A 12196-nucleotide genomic window follows, 5' to 3' on the forward strand; every position below is an offset into this window, starting at 1 on the left:
ACTGCCAGTTTCATTTGCATTCTTGTAGCAGCTGCGCCTCTCAATCCTTGATGTCCTTTCTGCTTTGTACTTTCGAGTTCCTTCTCTGTTTTATATTTTGATTTCCATGCCCCCTTCTTCCTTTCGTTGCCTACATTTCACGCCTTGTACAAGTGGCGTAGGAACACTGAAGCAGTATCCTCCCATCAATGCCAGGCGTAACGAGATGCTTGGTTTGGTGGCTGTGTTCTATCCAGCTGCAAAGGGTACCTCACATGCTGGTGACTGAGCCACCTGTAACATTGTTGGGGTGTGCTGCTCTTTAATGTTTTCCATTATCATGCTGCAGGCCAAAAGATTTGTTTGTAATCTTTTTTTTTATTTTTTACATATTGTTGCTTCTCCTTTGGAGAAGCAACAATAATAAAAAAAAAAAAGGCAGTTATTCAAATTATTGCTGGAATGCAATTTATTTCGTTATCGTACAAAGTTTGCATTTCTGTAACCCACTTTGAGTTGATGTTTTTTGGCAAGGGTCTAGTGCCTTGCAATGTTTCAGAATATGTTTCACTGTTAAAATGTCATCACATTGAATAAAAATTAAAAAAAAAAAAGGGCACCAAAACTTTATCGCTGCGTACGCGTGTACGAAGCCACTGCTTTACACAATTGCGGTTAATAATGGACAATAATGCGGCACAATTTATCTTCCGAAAAAAAAAAATGGCCTTTAAAAAGCGCCTTTTCCAAATTGAAAAGCATTGCTGCACTTCCGCTGGGCAAACTGCCATCTCGTAGCGCTCAGACGAATCAGGGGACTCCATCTGAGACCGGCACGGGCCGCTGTCTCGCAGCGTGCCCAGAAATGAGAAACGCGTTAGTAAAAATATGCACATGATTTCGTATCAAAAATGATGCACTGATGCTACCGTCCGTTGTGCAGCGTTCAGGATGGTTTCTAACCATTTCGCTTCAGATTTAGCATCCATTTGCTAGCCAAATTGGTGGCTAGTTTGCAGGCAGGAATTTGAGCAGACAACTTCTGTACCTCCGTCTGTATGCCATTCTTCTTTTCCCCTTAACCTAAACCAACCAAATGAGATTTAAAGCTCTGTGGTGAGTGTCAATGTAAACGTGCGGAATGAAAAAGCGAGTCGCTATCACGTCTACTCTTACGGTAAAGCTTGTGCTCGTAATTTTGACTGCGACAACTGTCAAGCAGATGTTCCCCAGTTCTGTAGTATTGGCGCAACATCGTGACGTGCCGAATGGTAAGCACGCATTATGCATGACTCACCATAAGGGGTCCGAGTACATTTGCTTTATATCTAACCATGTTGCATAATTTAGAAAAGACCACAGGCACTAATTATTACGATTTGTTCGTTGAACACTATTACACAAGACGAAAAGAGAGGTAAAACATGTCTGTCATCATCATCATCAGCCTGATTATACCCACTGCAGGGCGAAGGCCTCTCCCATATTTCTCCACTTAACCCGGTTCTGTGCTAGCTGCATCCACTTGACCCCTGCGAACTTCTTAATCTCATCCGCCCACCTAACTTTCTGCCGCCCCCTGCTACGCTTTCCTTTCCTTGGAATCCAGTTTGTTACCCTCAGAGACCATCGGTTATCCTCTCTTCGCACTACATGTCCTGCCCATGTCCATTTCTTCTTAATTTCCACTAGAATGTCGGTAACTTGAGTTATTTCTCTGACCCAATCTGCACGCTTCCTATCTCTTAATGTTACCCCTACCATTTTTCGTTCCATAGCCCTCTGGGTTGTCCTCAACTTAAGTAGAACTCTCTTGGTTAGCCTCCACGTTTCAGCCCCATAGGTGAGTACATGTCTGTAGCGGTATACAAAATGGCGAACCCTTAAACGCTGTAGCATATGCAAAAAAAAAAATGGTTTGGCTTGGTTTTGGGGTTTAACGTCCCGAAGCGACTAATGCTACGAGATACACCGTAGTGGAGGACTTCGGAAATTTCGACCACCTGGGGTTCTTTAATGTGTGCCGACATCGCACAGCACACGGGCGCCTAGCTTTACGCCTCCATCAAAAAGCGGCTGCCGAGGCAGGGATTCGATCCCGCGTCCTTGGGCACGGTAGTCAAGCGCCCTAACCACTGCGAATGCATGCGTTGGCTTTCTCGGCTCTAAAATTCCATACTTTAACGTCATGCACAACCTATCGGAGAAGACAAATGATGAATATATTCACCAAGGCAGACAGCTGTGATTAAATTGTCTGCAACTGCACTGCTCATGAAAGAATCAACAGTAAAACATCAGTGTACTATTTTAGAGATTTGTGTGCTCTGATGTGAAGAGGTTGATGCAAGGGCAGCTGATGCATGTGCCAAGGCTGTATGGCAATGAGAAAGGCTTCAAGGATATATCCGACATGCGGCTGCTTGTGGCAGAACACCACCTCAGCATTTTCTAACAGAGTAACTGTGTACTATGAACACTGTTCTGAGAGCATGGCAGTTTAATTCATTTGCACTGAAAACTGTGAAACTGCACTGCCTGCTGTTAGAAACTTATCGGGTCTTGTTCAGACTCAAGCAGCACAGTATCAGGTCAATGAATGTGGCCATTCTCATTTAATCATTACTGATAATCTTAGCATGAATCGGTTCCCCTTGCATCAGTATGGTAGATTTATGGCTTATAGGGTTTAAGCCAAAGCGACTCAGGCTACGAGGACGCCGTAGTGAAGAGCGCTGGAAATTTTGACCACTTGCATTTTTGAACGTGCACAGACATTGCACAATGCATGGGGCCTTGCTTTTTGCACATTAAAAAGAAGCCTCTTCGAAGTGCAAATGGCCTACATTATGGCATATCAACAAATAAGCACGACGATTGACATGTGGAAAGTACATTGACACACGTAACCACTCTTTTGGCTCCTTGTTGCAATTACAGACCTTCAGGTGACCGTCTGTTCCTGTGCTTTGTCCTCTTTGCTACATCCCGTTGTTTTGCATGGCATTCGACTATGCATTTTTCCAGACTATCCCGAGCTTTCCAGTAAAGTGGTAAAGTGCAACAAAAAATGTAAGCGATACGTGCTGGCACTCCACTTGAGCAACTTAGTTCCACCTTTCTGGCACTCTAAGCAAATTTTTGCCACTCTCTGATAAAGTTTTCAAAGTGTTTTCATAACTTGAAAACGCCATCCATCCAGACTGCCAGCCGTGGATGAGGATCCCCTCGTACAAAAAAGAATGCCACACAGACACTGCCTTAATATGCAAGTCCTTTTTTTCAAGAGGAAAAAAAAAAAAATCCTGCCAGACTATAGTGCCTACCAACCACACTTGACCCATACCAGAATAAACTAAAAAATGCAAAAGCAGTACCAGTGTTGCTGAAACAGTAGTACAGCTGCCGTCTTTGCTTTCGCTTGACTTTCATATGGCCACAACAGTGCATGCCCGGCCAAATCACAGAATGCTTTAGCAAGCAGAGGCCAGGGGCCACATGATTGCAGATCTTGGCATAGAGTCCAACTAAAAACCCACCAGAGTTTGGCAATTCTCCTTCGTTCAGTCCTAGTTAACACATCTGTTCTCCCACTGGTCCTGCTGAGAAAAAGGTATGAACTGCCACATTACATTGTGTCAACATGGCTGTGGCTTACAGCTATGTTCAAGCCCACATAGCTGACTTTCCAGATACTCAAAACGCACGCTCAGAGGAGGGCTGCACTAATGATAAGCATCATCCACTGGCGACATACCATGACTCAATGTATTCAACTCGAATATTCCTGTATCTTGTTTTTTTTCAATTCATACCTTGATGACCACAACCCAAAACACATACTGCAGCAGCCACTAAAGTAAGAAAATAGTTTCGAATGGTGTTCTTTATTTGGACATAAATTCAACACAGATGACCACTAAAGTAAGAAAATAGTTTCGAATGGTGTTCTTTATTTGGACATAAATTCAACACAGATGAGAGGGAGCGTGAGATCCTTCGTCCAGTGTTGGTGCCCTAAGCAGACGTGGCACGCTACGTCTAGCCATGTACTACGAGAATCGAGCGCATACTTATATTACTCATAATATTGGCCGTCTAGGCAGATGGGGGCACCCACCAAGGGGTGCCATAAAGACCCGGTGCCTTGCTACACTGTACTGTATCCTCGAACAGTGCAGGTCATGAAGGTGTGCTTTAAATTATAAACAAACAGTGAGCAATACCCACTGTCAAGCTCCACTGCGACAACATAAGCTATATAATACAGCAATATACATAACCAACGAGATTGAGAAGCAGCAAACAGCTAGACAACAGCCTACCAGAAGATATAACGTGAGTGCATCCGTGAACACCAAACAATGTGCGTTCCTAGCATACAACATTCAGGGATGAAAAACAAGTACCCAAAAAATTATACGAGTGCCCCATGTTTCGCCTATGCAGCTCGCATGTACATCCTCATTGTCTTCTCTCTCTCCAGCTCTTGCGATATGGCAGACAATGATTGTGAGTGAGAAAAAAATACAATAATAATGCAACAAAAAAATCAGTACACCTAGGCACAATCTTTCAGACAAAAAACACGAAGCACAAAGAGGAAAGAGCAAGTGGACACCAAGAAAGAAAGCAACGAGAATGGGCATCAGACACAGTCAGTAGGAAGGTTCACATGGCATCTGGTGCTTTTTCAGTCATACTCGTGACTGCTCTCTCGCTTGGTGGCCGTCAGGCCCTTCTCATCGTGGATGTCTCGGTTCCGCAGCGTCTTGGATACATTCTCCGTCAGCCCCGTCTGTGTCAGCCTGCAATCAACCACCAGAGACCATTCTTGAGTGTGCTGCAATGCTACATAAGCTATATAGGACCCCCCGTGAAAAGAAATAGAAACAATTGAACGGACCAAATGCTAGATTTTAAGCGGCCATTCATTTCGGCGCAATGGGAAGTGGTTGGTTCCACAACAGTTTTGTTAGAGATACCGTAGGAAAATTTTACTGAGAATTTTAATATGAGTCCATGTGCCAATTTTAAGCAACCTGATGCTAGAAACTATAATTGCTGTGCATGATGGTGATTGAGCGTAGGTAAAAATATCATACAAAAAACAAAGTACAGACAGGTCTATTCAATTCATCTGCACTACATGAACTAGTTCTCATTGCGCTCCACTTTGCCATTCATTCCAGCAGTGCAACATGGCATCCGCTGAACGATGCCGTTTGTTTCAAAAAGTGCAGATCTCCTGCAGATCCAGTACAAGAAAAGTTCAGAAAAACTGCGCAGCTCCTCAATGGTGGGTGCGGAAATGGTGCAGTGGCTGCCACCATAGAAGCTAACAATGGCTCGTGTGACTATGGCTTGTGCGTTACAATTAACAATGAAGAGACTCGATTATTTCCACTTCAACAAAGAAACTAGTACTACACATACTCCGCACCCCACATGAAAAGCAAACTAATCCATGCAGTGCGATGCATGCTGACACTTCATGTTCAGTAGAAGAACGTTGTCACATAGTGGACCTTGCCGAAAATGGCAGTGTTTCGCTACTAAACAACACTTGAATTTGTTTTATGTGATGAAATATTTAATGACAAATTAAAATGACAAATGCTTGTTTTTTGGCTATTGGAGTATTCAGTCTATACACTATTAGGCAAGACATTCTTATTTTTAGCATAATCTCATGACAAGTTTTAACTAGTTTTAGGTCTTTAAGTCGGGGTCCCCCGTTCGGGAAGTGTCCACTGTAAAACAATTGTGTATGGGCGGCAGGTTTGGTATATGGGATTTAACGTCCCAAATCGATTAAGGCTATGAGAGAGGCCGTAGTGCAGGGCTCCGGAAATTTCGACCACCTGGGGTTCTTTAATAACATGTGCTGACTGTTAAAAACACTTGGCACAAGCTAGCGATGCAGCCCCATGGGTTGCAATAGCAGGGTACTATGGTGTGTACCACATCCCCAATAAAAATCCTGCCTGGTAATTTTGCGTGACTGCGAGCACAACATGGCTTTTACAAAGTTAATTATTGTCTGGGCCAGTTTTGTCATTCGTAGCATATCCTGTTGTAGAGTAGTCAACAGAATCTGGCAGAGTGAGAAGACTATCTACAATAGAGTCAGAAGATATCAATCATTTGTCCATGCCCTTATAAGCCAAAACAAAACAAAAGGAAGATGACAGATGACACACGGTCACGCTATTAACAGCGACTATCATACATTCTCGCGTCATGAACCCATTATTTTTTTATTTTTCTTTGAAAAATGACATCAGTTTGGGGGAGGGTTCCTTGCGGTGGAAAAAGTTTGAATTTTTGTGTGACAGTCAAAATTTCATTTAAGCCCATACATACGTCTGTCAATCATGAATAAAAGCATGCAGTCAGCCGAGATCATGACGCCAGCTTTTAGCATCGTTTGCTTTAAAAAGTGTTTGCCGCTGTCCTACGTTAAAACAATTTTGCGGTAGTGGACAGCATTTGAACACTAAGTTCTCTTTCTTTGAAGCCACTCATCACGCGCCCTTGACAAACATCGGTCACCTTCCCTTTTCCTTATGTGCCCTGCCCATGGCCATTTATCCTTGTTTATCTTGGCTACACTATCATTAATTCACATGTCTTCGTTGGACCACTCTGTTCTCTTCCTGCCTTTCAACGTTGCACATAGCACTTTCTTCTCAATAGCTCATTAAACTGTCATAAATTTAGAATGAACTTCTTTCTCTAGTTTGTGTGTTTCCGCCCCATAGGAGAGTACAGGAAGATACAGCTGTTATATACTTTTCTCTTGCAGAACATTAGTAAACTGCCTTTATGATCTGAAAGTACCTGACAAATAAACTACCCCTTTCTTATTCTTCTAACTTAATTCACTCTCACGGCCAGGATTTGTGATCATTGCCTACTGTCACTAAAACCTTGCTGGCGCTTTTCTTTTAACTGCGAAAAATTAAAATTTTATCTCTGAAAGCACATAATCAAGACCACCTAATTTTGAAAAAAAAAAAAAATATATAACTGCTCAATGCGGTACAAAGTCATTTATTAACATAAATTATGAACTGCTAGTACTCAGAGAATTAGTCTGCAGTTACAGTCTTTGGTGTGGAAGAGATTTAGTAACACATCTGGTCCACAGACAATGACGAGCAGCAATCACTTTGTCACTGTTTCCGCATGCTTCACTCCCTTACCTTACAGTATTGCACTATGGGAAAGCCATTGCAAAGGCAACCTGTCACCACATTCACGCTTTTTGTGCTGATTTACGTGATTGCAGTTTTCAGATTAAGCGCTGAGAGGACTATGCTGTGTTTCTCAAATTCGTGCTGCGTCTCCATGGGAACGACCCCCTCATACGTTCACACGATGTCAATCTAAGATGCTTTGCCCCGTTGCACCCAGGCACCGCAGAGAAGCCCCAAAGATGGGTGACTGTCGCTGGTTTTCAATTCAGCTCTTCATGCCGCGTGCCCCCCGGTTTGACCTGCTTGTATGTTAGCACCTGTGCGGTCAATAACTAAGCATACTATACGACCACAATTTGTCAAAATTTTGAACGTAGTAGCCAGAACATTGTGTTATCCGGGAATGCATCAATCGGAAAAAAGGCAGTCTAATTCTATGGTAAAGTTTTAATTATTTCCGTATCATACCTATTCAAATTGATTACCGCTGATCGATGCTTTAAATTGCCGATTTCAAAATGTTGGAATTGTTTCTCGGACACACAGCCCGCCCAGTGGTTAGTCTGGGTGCTGCTTTTGTAGAACCAGTTTAAATTTCCTGCTCTGGTGACGTTCTGATTTTTGATGGACCTCTTTGAGAACTAATGTGCATGTGTTGCTGCGGAAGAGGACGTGGCGGCCGTACTTGGAAGAAAAAAAAAAGCCTGCCACTCATGGCAATGCAGCATTAATTTCTAGGTGGCTTTGGCGCCACCAGGTAGCTCTGCGTAGCCGTGACGTAGGCCTAGGCCTACGTCACCTAGTCTAGGAAGGCCTAGTCTGCGTAGGCCTAGTCTAGGAAGTTGTAACATTTGTGGTAGGTAGGGTAGGTGGTTCGTCGATTGCGGCAAGTTGCTACGAGTTTGAGTTACGGGTTTAGTTGTAGCCGGTTGCAGCTTTGATATTTTACGCCTGCAGTAGCATTGTGAATGTGCGGTTTATTTTAAACGCCCGGAAATACTGCCAGTGTCGAACCAAGCGTTCTTGTGATCCGCCGTGTTCAATACAAGACATGTCTGATCAGCCTACAGGACGTGCACGGGGTCGGTCGCGGGGCAAGTCCCGCAACATACCCCCTCCACAGGAAGCTGGGGTACGTCGACCTGGCTTCGAGGGCCCTGGGCCTTCTCAGCCACCACCTCAGGCATACCAGCAACTGCCTGGTGCCATGGCTGCGCCACCACAGCAGCAGGCAGCGTTCCAGCCGGCACCAACAATGGCGTCATCAACTGGGCGTGCTGCTCATAGGCCTGGAACGTTAGTGCGACCTGGAGATATTACTCAGGCACCCCCTCAGCCGCCCACCGAGCAGATGGGCGCCATGAGCCTGGCCGGAGGAGACACTGCAGGCAGGGGCGCCCGCCGTGGTCGGCGGGATGAGATTGCTATCCTTGCCACCCGGCCACAGCGTATCACTGACAAAAAGGGTACCACTGGGAACCCTATTAGGCTGTTGTCAAACTATTTCCGCCTGGAGACAATGCCAAACTGGGCCATTCAACAGTATCACGTGGACTTCGCACCGAACATTGAGTCGTCCCGGCTGCGTAGTGCTTTTCTAAGGGATCACCGGGACAGGTTCGGAGGAAGCTACATATTTGATGGCATGTCTGATTTGAAGAGTTCCACTCGTCTGGAGCACAAGGTGACGGAACTGTACTCTCAGCGGCGCACTGATGGTGCCCAGATCCGCATCACGGTGAAGCATGTCCAGGAGCTGGCACCGAACAACCCTGAGCTGCTCAGGATCTTCAATACTCAAATGCGAAGGAACCTCGAGAGTATGCAGTTTGTCCAGATCCGGCGCCAGTTCTTCAATGCTGCTGGTCCAAAGCCTATCAGCCGTCACAGCCTGGAGATCTGGGAGGGCCTGACCACTGCTGTGGGCCAGCATGACGGAGGCATCCTCATGGTGGTCGACACAGTGCACAAGGTTCTGCGTACGGAGAATGTGCTCCACCTGCTTGGGTCTCTGCAGCAGTCTACCCGTGGCAACTACAAGGACGAAGTCATGAAGGCTGTCGTTGGATCAATCGTCATGACCAGGTACAACAACAAGACGTATCGTGTGGACGACATTGACTGGTCTAAGAACCCACAGCAGACGTTTGACACCAAGGAGGGCCCCATCACCTACCTGAAGTACTACAAAGATCACTACAACAAGGACATTTGGGACATGAACCAGCCACTGCTCGTGTGCCGTCCCAGAGAGAGGGACATACGGGTGGGCCGCACTGACAACCTTTACCTAATTCCCGAGCTGTGCTTCCTCACAGGGCTCACTGCCGACATCCGCTCCAACTTCACCATCATGAAGGATTTCGCCAGTGAAATGAAGCTGGACCCCGTAAAGCGTGTTGTCAACTTGCAGGAGTTTATGAAGAACATGACCAGAAATCCACAGGTCACAAAGGAGATGGACCAATGGGGGTTGAAGTTTTCTGAAAAGCTGGTTGAGATCTCTGGTCGTCAAGTGCAGCCAGAGAGAGTGATTCATGGAAACAACATCAGGTCACCCGTGAACTCGTCGACGGCAGACTTCTCGCGCGAGATGCGAGACAAAACTATGTTCAAGGCTATCCAGATCCGATCATGGGTGGTTGTGTGCACCCGCCGTGACATGAAGAATGCGCAAGACTTTGTGCGTGAGCTCATGTGTGTGGGCCCACCAATGGGAGTGACCCTGCAGCAGCCACAGGTGATTGCTCTGGATGATGACCGTGTGGGCAGCTACATAAACGGCCTCAAGAATGTCCCTCGGGAGACTGAGATGCTCATGGCGGTGTTCCCCAACAACCGCAAGGACCGTTACGATGGACTCAAGAAGGTTGCCTGCGTTGACATGGGACTGCACACCCAGGTGATGCTGGGCAGGACCATCAGCAACAAGAAGAACCTGAAGTCTGTGGCAACAAAGGTGGCCATCCAGATGAACTGCAAGTTGGGTGGAGAAGCTTGGGCTGTTGAGATCCCGCTTCAAAACGTCATGTGTATCGGCTACGACACCTACCACGATTGCCGCCAGAAGGGACTGTCAGCTGGTGGCTTTGTGGCCAGTTTGAACAAGACCCTGACTCGATGGTACTCACGTGTGAGCTTCCACCAGACTCACCAGGAGCTCGGCAGTGCACTGAAGACCCACCTGGCATTGTCGATGAAACAGTACCAGGAAGAGAACAATGCAGTTCCAGAGCGCATCCTCTTCTTCCGTGATGGTGTGTCGTATGGCCAGCTGCTTCAGGTGCAGGAGTGGGAGGTTGGCCAAATCCAAAGCTTGCTGACCGAAATGTTTCCAGGGAGAGAACCTCAGCTCGCATTTGTTGTGGTGACCAAGAGGATAGCAGCCCGTTTCTTCAGCATTGACAACAGGGGTGGCTACCAGAACCCGCCTCCAGGAACAGTGATTGACAACATGGTTACCCGGCCAGAACGGTACGACTTCTACCTTGTCTCGCAGAGTGTGCGTCAGGGCACAGTGGCTCCTACTCACTTCAATGTCATCCACGATACCACCACGCTCAAGCCAGAGCACATGCAGACTCTCCTACAAGCTCACTCACTTGTATTTCAATTGGCCAGGTACCATCCGTGTTCCTGCTCCATGCCAGTATGCCCACAAGCTGGCATTTCTGGCAGGCCAGAGTTTTCACGCTGAGCCACACAAGAGATTGTCCACCACTCTCTTCTATTTGTAATAAGCGCCCATCGAGACCCACAAGCACTGCCAGTTTCATTTGCGTTCTTGTAGCAGCTGCGCCTCTCAATCCTTGACGTCCTTTCTGCTTTGTACTTTCGAGTTCCTTCTCTGTTTTGTATTTTGATTTCCATGCCCCCTTCTTCCTTTCGTTGCCTACATTTCACGCCTTGTACAAGTGGCGTAGGAACACTGAAGCAGTATCCTCCCATCAATGCCAGGCGTAACGAGATGCTTGGTTTGGTGGCTGTGTTCTATCCAGCTGCAAAGGGTACCTCACATGCTGGTGACTGAGCCACCTGTAACATTGTTGGGGTGTGCTGCTCTTTAATGTTTTCCATTATCATGCTGCAGGCCAAAAGATTTGTTTGTAATCTTTTTTTTATTTTTTACATATTGTTGCTTCTCCTTTGGAGAAGCAACAATAATAAAAAAAAAAGGCAGTTATTCAAATTATTGCTGGAATGCAATTTATTTCGTTATCGTACAAAGTTTGCATTTCTGTAACCCACTTTGAGTTGATGTTTTTTGGCAAGGGTCTAGTGCCTTGCAATGTTTCAGAATATGTTTCACTGTTAAAATGTCATCACATTGAATAAAAATTAAAAAAAAAAAAAAAGGGCACCAAAACTTTATCGCTGCTTACGCGTGTACGAAGCCACTGCTTTACACAATTGCGGTTAATAATGGACAATAATGCGGCACAATTTATCTTCCGAAAAAAAAAAAAGGCCTTTAAAAAGCGCCTTTTCCAAATTGAAAAGCATTGCTCCACTTCCGCTGGGCAAACTGCCATCTCGTAGCGCTCAGACGAATCAGGGGACTCCATCTGAGACCGGCACGGGCCGCTGTCTCGCAGCGTGCCCAGAAATGAGAAACGCGTTAGTAAAAATATGCACATGATTTCGTATCAAAAATGATGCACTGATGCTACCGTCCGTTGTGCAGCGTTCAGGATGGTTTCTAACCATTTCGCTTCAGATTTAGCATCCATTTGCTAGCCAAATTGGTGGCTAGTTTGCAGGCAGGAATTTGAGCAGACAACTTCTGTACCTCCGTCTGTATGCCATTCTTCTTTTCCCCTTAACCTAAACCAACCAAATGAGATTTAAAGCTCTGTGGTGAGTGTCAATGTAAACGTGCGGAATGAAAAAGCGAGTCGCTATCACGTCTACTCTTACGGTAAAGCTTGTGCTCGTAATTTTGACTGCGACAACTGTCAAGCAGATGTTCCCCAGTTCTGTAGTATTGGCGCAACATCGTGACGTGCCGAATGGTA

At 45.8% G+C, this 12196-nt stretch overlaps 1 pseudogene; it reads left to right on the plus strand.

The window, feature by feature from the left end:
- The first annotated feature begins 8050 nt into the window (after positions 1 to 8050).
- On the plus strand, positions 8051 to 10933 carry LOC146183319 (piwi-like protein Siwi pseudogene; annotated as a pseudogene).
- Positions 10934 to 12196: the final 1263 nt, after the last annotated feature.

The sequence above is a fragment of the Amblyomma maculatum genome, chromosome 7 (assembly GCF_055883805.1).
Source record: "Amblyomma maculatum isolate TAMU_Amacu chromosome 7, ASM5588380v1, whole genome shotgun sequence".
In the NCBI taxonomy this organism is placed as follows: Eukaryota; Metazoa; Arthropoda; class Arachnida; order Ixodida; family Ixodidae; genus Amblyomma; species Amblyomma maculatum.